This window comes from Dasypus novemcinctus, assembly GCF_030445035.2.
Source record: "Dasypus novemcinctus isolate mDasNov1 chromosome 8 unlocalized genomic scaffold, mDasNov1.1.hap2 SUPER_8_unloc_2, whole genome shotgun sequence".
NCBI classification, from domain to species: domain Eukaryota; kingdom Metazoa; phylum Chordata; class Mammalia; order Cingulata; family Dasypodidae; genus Dasypus; species Dasypus novemcinctus.
In genome coordinates this window covers 1,395,721-1,414,617 of record NW_026688124.1, presented here as the reverse complement: position 1 = coordinate 1,414,617, position 18,897 = coordinate 1,395,721, and the positions used below count along the sequence as shown (strand labels likewise).

Genomic DNA, 18,897 nt, shown 5'->3' with positions numbered 1-18,897 from the left:
ATAAAAATACTTCAAAAGTTAGGAATTGAAGGAACCTTTCTCAACATGATAAAGGTCATTTATGAAAACCCATGGCTAACATTGTACTTAATGGTGAAAGACTGAAAAGCTTTCCCCTTGAGATCATGAACAAGACAAAGATGCCTAATGTCACCACTGTTGTTCAATACAGTGCTACATATTCTAAGTATAGCAATCAGGCAAGAAAAAGAAATAAAAAGTATCCAAATTGGAAGGGAAGTAGTAAAACTTTTGCTATTTGCATATGATATGAACCTTTACCTAGGAAGTACTGAAAAATCTACAACAAAGCTGCTAGAGCTAATAACAATTTCAGTAGAGCAAATGGATACAAGATCATTAAGCAAAAATAAATGGCATTTCTATAAATGAGAGCACAATCTGAGAAGGAATTAAGGAAATATTACCATTTACAATAACAAATAAAAGAATCAAATGTTTAGGAATAAACTTAACCATGAATGCAGAGCACACATATTCAGAAAACTACAATACATTGCCAAAGAAATTTTAAAAAGATCTAAATAATTGGAAGAACTTTCTATGCTCAATGATTGGAAAACTAAGTATATTTTAGATGTCAATTCTACCCAAAATGATATACAGATTCAATGCAATCCCAATAAAAATTCCACCAGTATTTTGTAAACCAAATGAAAATACATTTATCAAATTTATTTTTTAAAGTAAGGGGTCTCTAATAGCCAGAAATATCTTAAAAAGGAAAAGCAAAGTTGGAGTACTTTCACCTCTGGACTTTGAATCATATTACCCAGCTACAGTGATTTAAAAAACAGCATGGCACTAGCATGAAGACAGACACACAGACAAATTGCAACCAAATGGTTGGTTGAGAAACAGACACATCCACAGTCAAGTGATTTTGGACAATTTTCAAACACACTCAGCTGAAGCAGAATAGTCTATTCAACAAATGGTGTTGGGAGGACTGGTTATCCATAGCCAAAAGAAAGAAAGTGGACCCCTCTCCCACACCTTATACAAAAAAATAATTCAAAATGAATCAAAGACCCAAATATAAAAGAAAGAACCATAAAACTCGTAGAAGAAAATGTAGGAAAATATCTTTAAGACTTGGGGGTAGGTGGTGAATTCTTTAACCTTACACTGAAAGCATGAGTAATAAAAGAAAACAGGATAAATGGGACCTCCTCAAACTTAAACATTTAGTGATTCAAAGACTTTGCCAAGAAGGTGAAATAGCCCACTTGATGGAAAAAATATTTGGAAACCACATATCCAATAAGGTTTTCATTTCCATTCTACATAAGAGATCAAACATCTCAATAAAAGAGCAAGCCATCCAATTAAAAAACTGGTAAATGGGGAATGGATGTAGCTCAAGCAGTTGAGCATCTGCTTCCCACATGTGAGGTCCTAGATTCAGTTCCTGGTCTCTCTTAAAAAAATAAACACACCACAAGCAAAACAAATGAAGAAACCAGCTTAAGGGGGCTGATGTGTATCAGTGGTTGAGTGCTGGCTTCCAACATATGAGGGCCTGGGTTAAATTCCCAGCCACAGTACCTCAGAAAAAGTGCAATAGACTTAGATATTTCTCCAAAGAGGAAACATAACTTTCCAAGGGGCACATGAGAAAATGTTCAGTATCACTAGCTATTAGGGAAATGCAGATCAAAACAAGAATGATCCTCCTCGTCCTCCTCGTCTGCTCCGGCTCCGGGCGACACCCCCCACCTCCCCTCCCTGTCGCCCTTTCCCTGGACAGATCAGGCCGGGGCGGCAGGAGGCCTTCCTCAGGCCAGGGCCCAGCACTGGGTGTCAGGGGACTGGGCCAGCCGGGGCACATGGTTCGTGGAGGCGCCGTCTGTCTGTCTGTTCCTCTGTGTTTCTAGCCACCTCTCCCCGCCAGCCCAGCACCATCGAGAATCATGGTGAAGCTGACGCGGCGCTGCCGGGGTGGAGGTGAGCCAGGCAGGGGAGGGTCGGGGCGCCCTCTGGGACACCCGCGACCATCCATCATCTTGCTCCTCGTCCCCTGCCTGCCCCTTCCTCCCAGACCGCCGCCCTTTAACACAGTCTGGATTTAATAAATTCATATGGGTGTTTAACTTAAAAAAAAAAAAAAAATCTCACACCACATCTCACACCACACAGAACGGCTATTATTAAAAACCAAAAAAAATAAGTGCTGGAGAGGATATGAAGAAACAGGAATACTCCTTCACTATTGATGGGAGTGTAAAATGGTACAGCATCTGTGGAATACAGATTGATGGTTCCTCAGGAAGCTAAATACAGATTTGCCATATAACCTAGCATTTTTACTACTAGAATTATATCCAGAAGAACTGGAAACTGTGAGGTGGACAGACATTTGCACACTGATGTTCACAGTGGCATTATTCACAACTGCCAAAAAATGGAAGCTACACATGTCCTTCAACCAATGACTGGATAAACAAAAGTGGCATATACATACAATGGAATTCTATGCTGCTATAAGAAAAAATGCAATTGGGACACATATGATAACATGGATTAATCTTGAAGACATTATGTTAAGTGAAATGAGCCACACACAAAGGGACAAATATTGCATGGTGTTTAGGAATTAAACATGAAGAATAAATGCTTGAAGTTAAAACCTAGAGTAAAGGTTATTAGAACATAAGGAGAGCTGAGAATGAGTAGTGATGTTTAATATATGTGGAAGTGTTAATTAACTGGATTGTTAATATATAGAAATGGATAGAGTTGATGATAACACATTATAGTGATTAGAACTAATGTAGCTAGTTTATAAATGGGGTTGTGGTTGAAAGGGTAGTCTTGGGATGTAAACGTGACTCGAAAGAAAGCTCTAGAATAATCTAGGGACTGAAAAACAATGTGAACCCAGAGGTGGATGAATACAACAAATGTTCTTCATTATTGAAAGGTGGTAAGAACATGGAGAAGCATGGGAAAATATAATTAATGAAACCTGTGAATTATTGTTAGCAGCAATACTGTAATAATCTTGCATCAATGCAAAAGCTGTAGTGTGTTAATAATAGGCTGGGATGGAAAATATACAAAATGTATGCTATACACCAGTTAGTGGAAATAGTCTGATGACATTATCTCATAATTTATAACAAATGTTCCATGAAAGTGTGGTGGAGTGTTGTATGGGAATTCCACACATGTTCATGATTTGTTTTGTAATTTCATAAACTCTCTAATAAAAACATATTTTAGTAAAAGAAGTTTAATTATCTCTATTCTGAGATGACATGAAATTACATGAAGAAAAACCTATAACAGCTACACAAACACATGTCTACACTCATGCAAACACACACCTTATTAGAGCTAGTAAATAAATGCAGTAAGGTTGCAGGTTAAAAGATTAATGTGCATAAGTCAGTAGTATTTAGGCAAATTGTGAGGAATACAAAAATAAAGAAAAATTAATTTTCAGATGCATTAATAATAATATAATTGCTAGGAATGATTATATCCATGTATGCAAGATTTGTATACTAACATCTATAGTACATTGTTCAAAGAAATTAAAGAGGGAAATAGATGTGGCTCAACCAATTGGGCTTCCTTCTACCATAGAGGAAGTCCAGGGTTCAATGCCCAGGGTCTCTGGTGACAGCAAGCTGACCCATGCAGTGAGCTGGCCCACGTGGAATGCCAGCCCACATGGGAACACCACCCCATGCAGGAGTACCACCCTGTGTGGAAATGCTGCCCCATATGGGAAAGTTGTCCTGCACAGGAGTGCTGGCTGATGCATGGAGCTGGCACAGCAAGATGACACAACAAGAGACACAGAAGAGAAAAAATAAGAAGATGTAGTAGAACACGCAACTGAGGGGGGGGCGCAAGAGAGTACTCGCCCCTCTCCCACTCTGGAAGGTCCCAGGATCAGTTCCCAGAGCCACCAAATGAGAATACAAGCAGACAGTGAACGAACACAGAGAGCAGACAATGGGGGAAATGGGGTGGGGGAGGGGAAAATAAATAAAAATAAATTTAAAAAAAATTTTTATAATAAGAGATTAAAGAGGACCTAAATAAATGGAAAGACATCCCATTGACTGGAATAATAGGTTTAATATAGTTAAAGTGGCTATTCTCCCACCAGAAGATTTAGAGATTATAATGCAATGCCTACCAAAATTTCAGAGCCCATTTTTAAAAATAAATGTAATAATAATAAACAAACAAACAAAAAAGAGACAGATCAACAAGGAAATTTTTAACCTCTCAATGAAAAGGCTCTAATAATGACTGATATGATGAATGCACAACTATGTAATTATAACAAATACCATTGATTGTACATGCTGGATGAATTGTATGCTTTATTAATAAGTACCAATAAAATTAATTTCTTTTTAAAAAGAGCTTACCTTCAAAATCAGAGAATTACAAAGAGACACTAAATAGACAAAATTATACCTGAAAAGAGCAAAACTAGAAGATATCCAATTTTATATTTCAAAACATAATACAAATCTACAGTTATTCAAATAGTGTGATACTGGCATAAATGTAAATATCTAAAACCATGCAATGGAATTGATACTTCAAAAATAAACCAATATATCTATGGTCAGTTTTCAACAAACATGTCACCAAGTCTCGTACTAAGGAAAGAACAGTGTCTTCACCATATGGTGGTGGAACAACTGGATAAGCACATGCAAAGCACGAATTTTGATCCTTACCTGACAATATTTATAAAAAATTAAGTTGTATAGGGAGGTAAATGTAAAAGCAAAACTATACCACTAATAAATACAGTAGTGATTCTTCATTACTTTGAATGTGGCAATTGATGCTTGACATAACATTAAAATCACTAGAATCAAAAGAAAAAATAGACAAATTATAGTTCACAAAAACTAAAAACTTTTTCATCAAAGGACCCTCTAAAGAAAGTGAACAGATAACCTATAGAACGAGAAAAAATACTTTCCAGTTATATATCTGAGATGTGCCTAATATCCAGAATGTATATTTTAAAAATCCCTTACCATTTAACATAAAGACAAATAATCTAATTAAAAATGGACAAAGAATTTGAATTTCTTCAAGGAATACATGAAATTTGCTAACAAGCACATGATATGATGCTCAACATGTTTAGTCATTAGGGATATGCAAATCAATATCCCAATGTGATAGCACTTCAAACCTGCTGGGATGGTTATACTTGCTTGAATATCTAAAATAACTATTGGTGAGGATGTGGAGAAACTGGAATCCTTATACATGGTTGGTAGGGATTTACAATGGTAAAACCACTAAGGAAAATATTTACATAATCCATCAATACACAGAATTAGTTGATGATCTAGTAATTCTGTTCCTTGATATATAGCCCCCAAAACTGAAGAAAAATATTCAAGTAATTGTATACAAATATTCATATCAGCACTATTTACAATAACAGGTGGAAACAACCCAAATAGCTTTCACCTAATGAATGGATAACCAAAATGTCTTATATACATACATTGGACATTTTTTCAGTCATAAAATGGAATAGAGTAATGGTATAAACTAACACATGGAAAAGACTTGAAAACATGCTAATTGTTTTCAAAACTTAAATCAGATACAAAGGTCACATTTTTAAAAGATTCCATTTTTATGCACTATCCATAATAGGCAAATCACCTGAGAGAGAGTGATGATTAATGGTTGACAGTGAGTGAGGGGAGTGGGGAATGTGGAATAACTCCTTTTGTGTATGAGGTTCCCTTTGGAGTTGATAAAAATGTTTTGAAATTAGATATAGCTGATATACAATATGGTGAATGTACTACATGTCACTGATTGTACTTTTAAAATGGTTAATTTTATGTTATATGAATTTCACCTCAATAAAAAATGTACAGGTACTGTCAAGTACAGAAAGTGCATGACACTTTATTCAAAGAAATCTAATTTTCTGAAATATAAAACATATATTTTAATGTATTTATGTGAATATAACATTAATAGTTCTAAATGTTAATGAACATTTATTTTGTCATATTTTTTCATGCATAAATGATACATATTCATAGAAAATAAAATAAAAATGGCAAATTAAAAGAAAACTCTTGAATTCCTCTCAAATATTTGCACAATTCAATTGTGAATGAAATGGCAATAAAAATTATGTCTTGCACTGTGTTATGTACTATCTTTACATATTTTCCTCTTATCAAAACAATTATAAAATTGGCTTCCAATACACTTTCAGATAATTACTAACATTTTATCCTGTTCTAGAGAATACTATGTAACTTCTACCTCAGCACTCCCACCCTTCATTCTGCATCCCAGTAAACTGTTAAATTTTTGTCACATCCCTAAGACTGTTGAAATGCCCATATTTATTTTATTCATCTTCCATTTATTTTTTCCAGGTTTATTTCAGAGAATTCTAGCTTTTTATTTAAAGATAACAAGTGTGTTATGATCCCTAATGCGTCTCCAGGACCTGGAATATTTCTTGTAGTACAAGCAAAAAAAATTATTAATGAGGATTGGAAGTGGCTCAAATGGTTGCGCACCTCCTTCCCACATGGGAGACCTGGGTCTGTGCCCCAGCACCTCCTAAAAATATCAAATAACAAAAGGAACCAAATAAAAAAAAAACCATTCAGGGGAGCCTATGCAGCTCAGTGTTTATGAGTAACCTTGATTATATTTTCCATGTTTGTCATTATTTTCTGGCTTTATATCCTTCTGAATAGGAAGTATTGTTTATCCCTTTCAAATTTTTGAGGTTTTCCTTCATCCTACTTTATGAAACACTTACATGGTGGGCCCATGAGCTCTTTAAAGGCAGAATTTTCAGGATGTGGTACTGTATTACATACTTTATTGAATCACTGTGGAAATCATTTATTGTTATTGTCAAAAGATGAAGATGATATATAAGTTATATAGGCCTGAGTCCCTCATTCTAAGCCCCACACCAGCAAACCAAAGCTTAACTAAGTTCCTGTCTCTGTAAGTGCTCCTATCCCAGAACCTGAATCCTGAAAACAACCAATCATAACTCAACTGCTCCTATAAGTCAAGGTTAAGTCAAGTAAGGAAAACTATCTTGTGTCAATCAGTAAGAATATTTTCTTTAAGATGACCTAGTCCTAGCTATAGGTGCATCTTGCTCTCACTCTTCTAAGCAGCCTTCCATTTTGGAGATTGCATGGTTTTCGGTTCAAGAATTGCTTTAAAAAGCTATGAGAGTGCCGCTGACAACAACAGAGGCGAACAAAGAAGATGCAGCAAAATAGACAGAGAGAACAGACAACCGGGGTGGGGAGGAAGGAAAGAGAAATAAATAAATAAAATAAATCTTTAAAAAAAAAAAAGCTATGAGATTCATCCAATTAATTTCCTTGTTTAGTTTTTTTTTTTATTTTTTCAGATTTGGCTATAAGGAGAGGATCCAAACATGACTGCCAATGACTGTTGAGACAAAGAGAAAGACAGATAAAAGTTTCTGCTGAATGCTTTGTGTTTTCTTTTCTCCCCACCATCTCCAAGGTCCATAGATGAATCCCTTTCAGATCTATGCTCCACTATTTTTGTTTGTGCTTTCTGATCTCACTAGCTGTCAGTCCAAATGTTAGTGGGTTAATCTTTTTTGCTGAGAATATGAAAATTGAGTTTTGAAGCTTGTAAATTGAGTTTTGAAAGATGTTGAAGACACTTTACAAAAAAATTTTTGATAAATATGCAATTTATGCAGGATGTGTTTTGTTAAGGGAATGGAAAATAGTTTTGTCTTAAAAAATGACATGTTACAGAATGAAAAATAGGAATATGTAGGACAATCCTGAATAGGTGTAGAAAGTTGTACATTTTCAGAAAAGTGGTTTCATCTGTCAGTGTCAAGAATGGTTAAGATCTGATAGTTGTATAAGATTTTTAAGAGTTTTCTTATCAGATAGATCTTCATGCAAAACTAGTATTTTATTTTCTTTCCCCTACAATAAAAAAATTATCCTTGGATTATTCTTTTATTAGTAAGAATTAATAAAATGTTTTTTCTAAAACATCTGAGTAACCAGATTAGTGGGAAAAATTCTGTAATTTATCAGAAAAATCTCCTGAACTTTATATCCTTTATATAATCATCCTTTATTTGTTTTACAGAGCATCTTCTCACTTTTGAAATAAAGCATTTTTTTTACCATTGTGCTATCTCCTCTATTTTTTTAAACATTTTATTGTCACTTTCATTAAGGAACTATTATTTCACGATTTCCCATGATTCTATTTAACAAAATGTTAAAAATTGACAACTTTTGATAGTTTTCATCTAAAAATTGAGCCATAAATATCTTTTTTTTGAGAAAAATGGTAAATTTTATTTTTTGTTAGATCTTTAGATGATTAAAAATATAACTTATTTAGTACATTATATAAAAAATTCTTAGTAAATAGGTTACTGTCTTTTAAAAATATTGCTAAGAAGGGCTCTTTTCTCTTTCTTCTTTTTCATGTTTTTAATCTTTTTAAATTTTTATTGTATTTTTTAAAGATAACATAGGTCACAAAAAATGTTATATTAAAAAATATAAGAGGCTCCCATATACCCCACATGCCCCCCCACCCCACTCCTCCTCCATCAACAACCTCTTTCATCCCTGTGGCACACTCACTGCATTTGGTTTTGAATACATTCTGGAGCACTGCTGAACTGTTGTGACTAGTAATGCAAGAAATTGTAGGATCGATGTGGAGAAAATGGTCATGGGAGTAGCTGAGGGCAGGGAGGGAAAAAGGGAAGTATGATGTGGGGGCATCTTGGGACTTGGAGTTGTCCTGAATGATGTCGCAGGGACAGATGCTGGACACTGTATATCCTGCGATAACCCACTGAATGTAATGGAGGTGAGTGTAAACTACAATGTAAACTAATATCTTCTTGATCTCAAACTCTCATTGAGATTTCAGAGGGCCCTTGGGAAAATCACAAAGGCTTTTTTTCTTTCACATTGTAAAAGAGGTGATAAAGTAGTTTTATTTGATGTGTTTTCAGTCGCATAGGAAGTGTTATCAAATTGAAAACGGATTTTGTAACTTTTTGTTGTTTATAGGATAAATTGTTATTAATATAAACATTTCAGAAATTATATAAAGTTCTTAGAGACTTATCAATATCCTCACTCACTGTCCATGAGTTTTCCAAGTACTGATAAGTCTGATATTAGACAATAAAATTAATCATAAGTTCAGTTATTCTTGAAATAATGTTTTGTGACCTCTCATCTGATTGTTCACTTTTTTAAGATAGCTGTAAGTTAATAATGGACATTTTAAAGTTCTCTATCATCTACATATTGGTTTTTATTCTGATGCTTCCCTGAAAAAAACATGCAATCAGCTATAGGCCAGTGTGCTTCATCTTCAACATAAAATGCTTTCTCTCTCAGAGATCTTAGGGAAGGTCTATGCCAAGTTCTCTGAGGCACCACTTCTCATGACATTCCTTAAATAACTTTGAGAACATACCATACGATTCAAGATGTACAGAATTCTAATGAATAAGCTGATAGGTTCATGAGATTGATAACAGAAGATATAGTGAAACACAGGTTAATTACTTAGGGCTAAATGAAGTGATATAGAATGTTCATAGTTTTCTTTGTATCACTGTTAATATTTTATTGTTCTCTTTTGTAGATACAAGCCTTACTAAATTAAGCTATCTATAATTCATAAAGCATTCAGCTTTATCTCCATACCTGACCCCTCCAGAATTTGAAAACTCTGAATATTCTTAAATTTATGGTACTTTAATTATTTTCATAGGTTCACTCAGAATCAGTTCTCCTTGTTAACTAAATTGGAGTAAATGGTTATATAACAAAGTCTTAGGGATGTTAATTTGAGAACACAGAGAAACTTCAAATCTGTGGCATATTAGAGCCCACAACTTGATGCAGCTGCTTGTGCTTACCCAGATTCTGTGCAGTTTCAGCAGAAATTGCCAAATTTGTTAAGGCCTCTGCAAACTTAACTCTGAGTTGATCTAGCATTTTTCCTCCAGAAAACTGACTTCTTATGAGAGCTTTCTACTTCACCTCTTAACCTTTACCTAAAATGCTGCAATGTGCTTAATCCTGCCACTCTGCTACCTTTATCCAAAGAGGGGGCATCCCATGAGTTTAAACTGGTATTTTCAAAATTAATGATTCCATATGTATTCTTTATCACCAACCCAGACGTCATCCTATTTGTTAATGAGTCTTATGCTAGAAATTTTCACGGTATATCCCAAATAGTCTATACCACATACTGATTGAATAAGGTAGCCTTCTATTTTCTTCCACCAAAAAGGATGAACTCTGTAGTCTTACCCAAGCCTATTTCTATCAGAAAGAAATTCTGGTAACATCTAGAGTGATTTCAGCATGCTATGGAAGCAAAAAGTGTCCCTCACTTCTGCTATGCCAGCTGAAAATTGTGGACAAGTAAATTATCTCCTTTCTGCCATTTTATTCCTATCTACTGTTGGCATCATTAAGATAAAGATTCATACAATATGAACTGAGGCTGAATATTTTGTAATATTCAGTGTATATTTTCATACAAAAACAGCCACTACTAAACAATTATAATTATAAGCTTAAACTATACCTGTCTAAATTAACTTTCCTGGTTCAAAATTTTAACTCTGGCCATCTGTTTATTTATAGTATTTCTTTTAGGAAATACAAATTTTCCATATATGAAGTAGCTCCTGGTAGACTCATCTCTGGGAATAAGTTGAGAGCTGATCACTTATTGTCACACCATGACCATCCTTAATACATTATGCCAAAGATTATCTTCCACAAATAAAGGTCACCTGTCCTGTCCCACATGACAGGCACTCCATTAATCATAAATCTGTCACCAGGATAATGGATCTACTGGAAATGACATAGACAAAAGACAGCCCTAGATTCTCATTAAGAGGAACCCTGCCAAGTTCTCCTAACTTCTGATAATACAACTTAATTATAGGGTATTGAGCCATTTGTCCACATTACTCAATTAAAAAAATTTCCATCAGATTCCTGGACTGATTATGGAGGCTTAAAACACAAACTAGCCAGAAAGGGAAGTAGATAATGTCACAAATTAGACCAGTTATTCCTAAGGTGACAGATCAAGTCCTAATATAAGCAAGTCCTCACATAGCTTCTACTTTACTAATACTTATAATGCATAAAATCTTTATATTTTTCAATGCTTTCTCCTTGTACTGGCTTAGAAAGACAATGCCATTGCCTGCTTTTCCCAGGACAATTTCAAAGGAAGGTAACCTTATGGACTGTTGGAATTTTTATTGGAATTGTCACCATAAACCCTAAACTATGCATACTACAAGGGACCCATTGTTCTACCCATAAAAAATTTATTTCTTATCCCAAATGCTTCAGTCTCTTTGGATCACCAAACTGCACCATTTCTTTCATAGCAAATGTGAATACTAGACCCAAGGTCTTCTTTCCTTGGCTTTAAGCTTTCTTAGATGTGGAACCTTGCAAGGAAGAATTAAGAATTAACGAAAGTTTTATAGATGCCTTTCCTCACCTTTCTTTATGGTTATTTCAAAGTAGACTCTTCCTTGTGTATACTTACTATTGTGACCTTACCGTTGTCTGTGGTTATTTCAGAACTAAGCTCAACCTTGTGAATACCTGCTTTGTGCTATTTATTCTAGACTAAACTTACATTTATTTATGGTTATTTGAAAACTAGGCTTGTGCATATTTACTATTGTAATTGTAAGCACTCCACCTTCTCCTGTTTGAATCCAGAAGAAAGCATAAACTCCTCAAAATCAAGGAGACAGATTTTTGGGCCCTTACTAGACCAATGATCTGTTTGCTAGCCTCACAAATGAACTTTCTTACTTGGAACCCAGTGTCTAAGGAATTCATCTCTAAAGTGTATTGGAAGGAAAGAACCTGGTTTTGCTCACTTTCATCCACACTATCGACACAACTTGTTGAGGGAATTATGAAGATATCAAAGAAGAGCTTTGAAAAATTATTATAATAGCCCACATGCCTCCACAAACTACAAATGATAGTATTCCTAGTAATGAATCTATAAACATCACCTTGATTTTATTACATTGTTCTGCCAGGCATATTCTTATTGTGGAAATTTTAACAGATATTTGCTTGGGCAGTAAATTACTTTAATAGCTGATAAATATCTGGGCAATATGCACTTGGTCTCCTCACAGTTCCTTAGGAATTTATAATAAATCTGAAACTTCTCAGTGGACTACCCCCCTCAATCTACAGTATCAGGCAAAACAGGATTTACCCAGGGAGTTAATGATACTCAGTTTGCCTCTTTTGGCATTTTGCTGCTACCCAGATGAAAACAGGATTAAATATTTACCAATCATAATAGGGGAAATTGCAGAATCTACTGTTAGACCTATAGCTGCACAGCAAGTCATTAGATTTATTATCTAAATGTGTTACTTATTAGCTGAACAAGGAGGCATTTTTACAATTGCCAACACCATCTGTTGTACTTAGGTACACACTTATGGGTAAATTGAGACACAATTGCATAAAATAATTAAATAAATCACTTAGTTTAAACAAGTAAGACCTTCCTCAAGGCCCTGATTTGATCACTTTGATTTCAGTTGGGCCAAATCATGGGACCTGGGCTTAAGAGTATACTGAAATGTTGGCATTTGGGCCTTTTATCACTCACTGTACACATTATAGTCTCCCTGGCTCCCTGGTGCACTGTTTTCTCTCAAGGGTTTTCAATGTGTCTCCAGTCACGTGATCCAGCAAATGAACTCTTAATGTCTAGGACGACATAAAAATGATGACCATGGAAAACTGACATCATGACCATCCATGAGCCCATTATGAAAATTTGCATGCACTACTCCAAGACCTCAGGCAGTAAATGAAAATGGGCTCAACACCTTAAATTTTTATCACAACTATCAATGGCTGAGAGCCAAATCAAATTGGGGGAAATGGTTAAATGAATGAAGTGGGCCCTAGATGGAGTCCTTCATGCAAAGCCCTACATTAGTAAACTGTAGTTTAACTTAGTTTCTACCTCTTGTAAGTGCTCCTTTCCCCAGAACATGAAACATAACAACCTGCTATAACTTCCCAAGTTCTTTCCTTTCTTCCTTCTCCAGGAATCTTGATCTGTTTTGTTTGTTTTTGTGCAGAATTTTGTCCCCAGGTCTTATGATTTGTTTAAATTCTTTTCCTCACTCAGTGCCCCATTTTCCTTACACTTTTCATTTCTGGGACTCTCCAGTCTAGCAGCAGTTCAGTTCAACCCTCCCCATCCATTTTTCTCTATGAGGCTTTTCTGCCAAAGGTTTCTTCCTTACTAGGGTATCCTGCCTCTGAGAGTCAGACAGGGTCATTCCAGAAAGGTGGGGCCCCCAGAAGAGTCCATCCTGCATTGAGGGAATTCCACCAACGGTAACTGGATTGAGTGAGTGAGTGCACCCCACAGCCACAGCCATTCTGCTGCGGTTTTCCTCTCCACCCACCCACCCCCAAAGAAGGGTCCTTTTGTTTTCAGCACTCCTCAGCAGCTTGCTTTCAGCACTGGGTCACTGTGCCTGGATATATGTGGGGTCTGACTCATTGCTGTGAACGCCTCTAAAATCTGTTTTCCCGGGGAGAGGAATCCAGGCTCCGCGCTGCCTCTGCAGAACTCCGGAGCTCTGCACGGGACCCACTGAGATGCAAGGGAAGGGGCCGTAGGTCATGGATGGTTTCCTACCTGATATATTTCTCTTTTCTTCAATTCAGGATTTGTGGAGTCCTTCGCCAGTCTCTACCACCCTTCCGAGTGCCTGGGGAGTTTTTTACAGGGCATGGCTTCCGTCGCTGTGTTGATGACGTCACCCACCCACCATTGATTTTTTTTTTTTAAAGAAGCTTTAAATTACAGAGAAGATGCATAAAAAAATAGAACTGAATTCCATATGCCCCACGCATTACCCCTGTCAAACTTTTCCACATTAACATCCCTCACTAGTGTGGTACATTTGTTAAATTGATGAACACATGCTGAAGCATTGCTACTAAACATGGATTTGTATTCAAAAGGTACCAGAGATTGAACTCAGGACCTCTTACAAGGGAAGCAGTCACTCAAATACTGAGCTATATCTGCTCCCCAAATAGAGTTGTTTTTTTCCATTTCTTTGTCTTGTTTTTAGACAATTCCAGAGATTGAACCCAGGACTTGTACATGGGAAATAGGTGCTCAATCACTGGAGCTACATCTACACCCTCACTGATTTTTTTCTATCTGTAACTCAACTTCAAAAAACAAAATAATAAACAAGAGGCAGCTTAACGAATTATTGAGGAATTAATCTAAAAATTCTGTCCAATTACATTTATCTTATTTAATTCTAAAAACTAACTCAATTGTGTCTCCTGTGTTCAGAAAGATTCATAAATCAGCAGAGATTGGTTAAATGACATGACTGTCCCCTTCTTAATGAAGAAAATGAAGAAAACATGTTTAATCCTGTTCACATCTCATAAAAGTAAACCCATAATTTTTTTTACCTTTAGCATTGATCTAGTACCTCCTTTGCCTGTCCTACAAAAATATTACAATATTATTGGTAACTACAGTTACAAATTATATTAGTTGTATTTTTCCTATTTATCACCAAATTCTTAGTACCTTATATTTGAAAAAATTTTTGTATTTATATTCTTAACCACAATCCTCATGTACCACCAAAATCACTGTTATCCACCCCATAGACTATCCTATAGCTGTCTTTCAATTAACATGAACCTTCCTACACTACGTTTTTCAAGCACAATCCCATTTATAAATAAGCAGTATGTGTAATACTCATCATAATGTGTTATCAACTCTATCCATTACCATATATTTACAATTGACCTTATTAAACATTCTACATACATTCAATATCTTCCCCCTTCTTGATCAACATTCTTTCTCCTGCTAACACATACTCTATAGTGTAACTCCATAAGCTTACTAACTGTATTTAGTTCATATCAGTGTGAACATGGAATATTTATTCTTTTGTTTCCATCTTATTGTACTCAACATAATATCCTCAAATTTCACCCATCTTGTCATATTCATCCTGATTTCATTTCTTCTTATACCTGAATTATATATATATATATATACACACACACAACATTTTGTTTATCTATTCATCAGTTAATGTGTACTTAGGTTGTTTCCATCTTTCAGCAATTATGAGTAATGCCCCTATGAAGATGGGTGTGCAAATATCTGTTATTATCCTTGCTTTCATACTTTCTGTTTATATTCCTAGTAGTGGGTGTAGCAGTTTGATATAATTGATGAATTCCAAAAAGAAATATTGGATTATGCTTGTAATCTGATCTGTACCTGGGCATGATTGAGTTGGTGGGTGGGTATTCACAGATAAAAGGCATGGCAAAGAACAGAGTTGAGGGCTTTTAATGTTGGAGTTCTGATATTGGAGTTTAAGGCTGGAGCCTTAAACTGGAGCCCTGGGAAGTCAGCACACAGAGGAAAGAGAAGCCAGCCAAAGGAAGAAAGGAGGCTTGAAGCCAGAGTAAAGCAAGTCCCAGGAACTTAGGAACCCAGGAAGCCTGAACCCTCACAGACGTCGGCAGCTTTCTTGCTCCAAATAGACTTCGGTGAGGGAAGTAACTTATGCTTTATGGCCTGGTATCTGTAAACTCCTACTCCAAATAAAGACTCTTTATAAAAACTAACCAATTTCTGGTATTTTGCATCAGCACCCCTTTGGCTGACTAATACAGAACTTGGTACCTAGGAGTGGGGAAGTGCCTTTGCAATTACTGAAATGCTGGAATGGTTTTATAAATGGGTAAGGGGTATTGTTTGGAGGAATTATGAAATGCTTGATGGAAATGGCCTAGATCACTTTCAAGAGACTATCCATAGCAATACGGATGCTAAAAAGACTTTTTATAATGCCTTAGAAGTAAATGATGAAACTATTATTGGAAACTGGAGGAAAAGTGATCCGTGTTTTAAAGTTGCAGAGAATTTAGCAAGGTTAGCTCCTGGTGTTTTATGGAAGGCAGAATTTGAAAATGGTGAGCCTGGGCATTTAGCTGAAAAACTTCGCAAAGTAAACCCAGAGAATGTGGCTTGACTTCTGCTTGCAGCTTATAGTAAAACACTAGATGAGAGAGATAAGCTAAGGACTAAACTGGCAAAAAGAAAACAGAAGCTGATTCTGGAACTTCCAAGCCTTTGGAAATCAAGCTCCCAGATGAAAGTGTCACATTTGAGGACTTAACCAAACTTGGAACTTGTAAATCAGGATGGAAGATGCAATTATGTCAGAAAGGCTTGTGGAAAGTCTTACTGTCCGATGGCTTGGACCCCTGCTTCTTGCATGCCAAACCAACAAGGCATTTCAGAGAGCTGTACGAACAAAACCACTGTCAGCCTGGAATAAAAAGGACATGGACAGGAGAGACTGAAAGAGAAACAGCTTTAAGAGGAAAACCATGGAAGCTGAGATCTGAAATTAAGATTTCACCTTGGGCCAATGGAGGAGCACCACACATGTGTACAGAGAGGGTGAATTTCCCCCACCAGTTGAAGAGGGTGGATGTTCCTGTCTGATGTTCTGGGGGAGTTTTGCCACCCCAGGGTATAGAGTGGGTGGAACACATTCTCCAACGATTAGGGCAATTAAGGTCAGCACCCCACAGGTCTGAGAGGGGTGGACCTGTCCCCCAAAGGTTAGGGAAGGCCAGGTTGTCAACTCGTTGCTCTGAGAGAGTTGAGCCTGTATGTCAAAGGTTAGGGGGAATGTTGTTTTCACATCACTGTACTAGGGGGTTAAGACTCCAACCCAAATATTAGGTGAGTTGAGGCAATCATCCCAACACTCTTGGAGGGAGAGGTTTGGAGCTTGGTGAACACCCAGATGCTTGGTGTGTTAACCAAGGGAGTCTCAACAAAGAACATTCTTTTCTTGTTCTGTTTCCTAGGTTACATCATGTCTTATTTTCTTCAGCCAACAAGTCATTATTTCCTTCATCTTCCCCATTTTGTTTCAGTGCCAGGGTAACTGTGCCTGTCTTAGATCACCCTTATCACAATTCAAGGGTCTTACCCATCATTGGCTACTAGCCAAGCTCTTCTGGCACAATATTTAAAGGGTATTTTGCAATGTTCATGCAAGAACAAGGTTGTTGGCTCATCCTAGCTGGTCAGTGCTCTGTAATTGCTGTGTAACTGGCATTCAAAACATGCCATTGTAATAAGCAGTATTACTAAAACAGCCATCCCTATTCCTAAGGATGATACAAAATGCTGTGATTTCTACCAATTTACAGGATTAAGCTTTGTAACATGAGATATTAAATCAGAAAAAACATTTTTATCAGTGGCTACATGTATTTGATTTTAAGACAATTCTAATATTTTCTTTTGCAATTCAATAATTTCTAATGAAATATTCATTTTGTGGCCCAATAAATGATTTTTCATCAAATTCTATCTCTGAGGAATTATATACAAGTGGTGTAATACAGAAGTTACTTTCATTCCAATCACACTTAAGTGTTCTCAACAAGTTTAGATTATGCAATTGATCAATATGCAATACAGCAGATTGTAAATCATTAACTCTATTATTGAGCTGCTCATCAATATGCTCTTGACTATGCCATAAGTCACTGGCGTTTTTATGCCAGTCATGTACATATTGCTGGGTCTGAACTGTTTTATGCAATGCAGTGGCAGCCATGCTGATGGCTGTTATTATTCTAATTAATCCCAGTATTCCAGCAATAATTAGTCCTATTAGTCACTTTGTTCATTTTATATATGCTTGTGCAAGATGCAACAGCAATTGACCTTCAGGTGATGACAGCCATATCTGGGTCATCTGCACTGGAACCCATACTCCTTTTCTTCTCTGAGCAGCCACAGTAGTTTCATCTTTCTGTAAAATATTCTCAGAAATACAAGTACATAATGTACAATTTTTACAAAACAGGGTTTGATTTCTAATTTCTAATTTTCCTGTCACAAAAATGTAGGGATCTCATATACATGTCTTAAAATGATATGTTTGATTAAAATAAAGGTATTGTCTGGTGTTGGTCTTATTCCCAAACCATACATAAGTGGGGGCCAGTCTAAGAAATACTTTCCACAAATTTCTTTGAACAATTTGTGTACTATTAGTTCATGGGGAAGGTAATCACTTTCCTTTATTTTTCCAAATGGGGTGGAAACAAGAAAATGGCCTTTGGACCAGCATGTGGAAAGGGTGGGTCCCCATATGGCCCCAATGAGAAGAAACCATCAGCTTAAAAATGACTCTCAGACTCTCAGACTGAAATCGAATGGAGATTTACTGAACTGTAGAGGACTGTGATTCATGTTTCCTTTCCAATTTCTCCTTATTGTAATGAAAATATTTATCCTATATCTGTCCATTAGTGTATTGGAAATAAATAAATGGCTTTGTAAGTTTCAGAGGCCTATAGCAGAGAGGACCTTGCCCCAAGGCAAATTGTATTTCTTTAAATTGATTATGATATGATTTAGTACTTGCATTATAATTGATTTAAGACTTTTTTGAATAGTGTAATGACTTTTTGGAATTCAGAGGATGGAGTGTAGTAGTTTGATATAATTAATGAATTCCAAAAAGAAATATTGGATTATACTTGTCATCTGATCTGTATCTGGGCATGATTGAGTTATGATTAGGGCATTGAGTCCCCACTCCTTGGTTGGGGGGGACTCACAGAGAAAAGGCATGGCAAAGAACAGAGTTGAGGGTTTCTGATGTTGGAGTTTTGATATTGGAGTTTGATATTGAAGAGCTGGTAA

The 18,897-nt window shown here is 36.1% G+C and overlaps 1 protein-coding gene across 1 annotated transcript in view; it reads right to left on the bottom strand.

Moving 5' to 3' along the window:
- Positions 1–13,926, bottom strand: part of LOC101422170 (zinc finger protein 596-like) — a 39,451-nt gene extending 25,525 nt beyond the window's left edge. The window contains exon 1 of the mRNA XM_004481215.4: positions 13,795–13,926. The gene's annotated coding sequence lies outside the window, so the exon portion shown is untranslated. The remainder of the gene's footprint in view (positions 1–13,794) is intronic.
- Between the last annotated feature and the right edge of the window lie 4,971 nt (positions 13,927–18,897).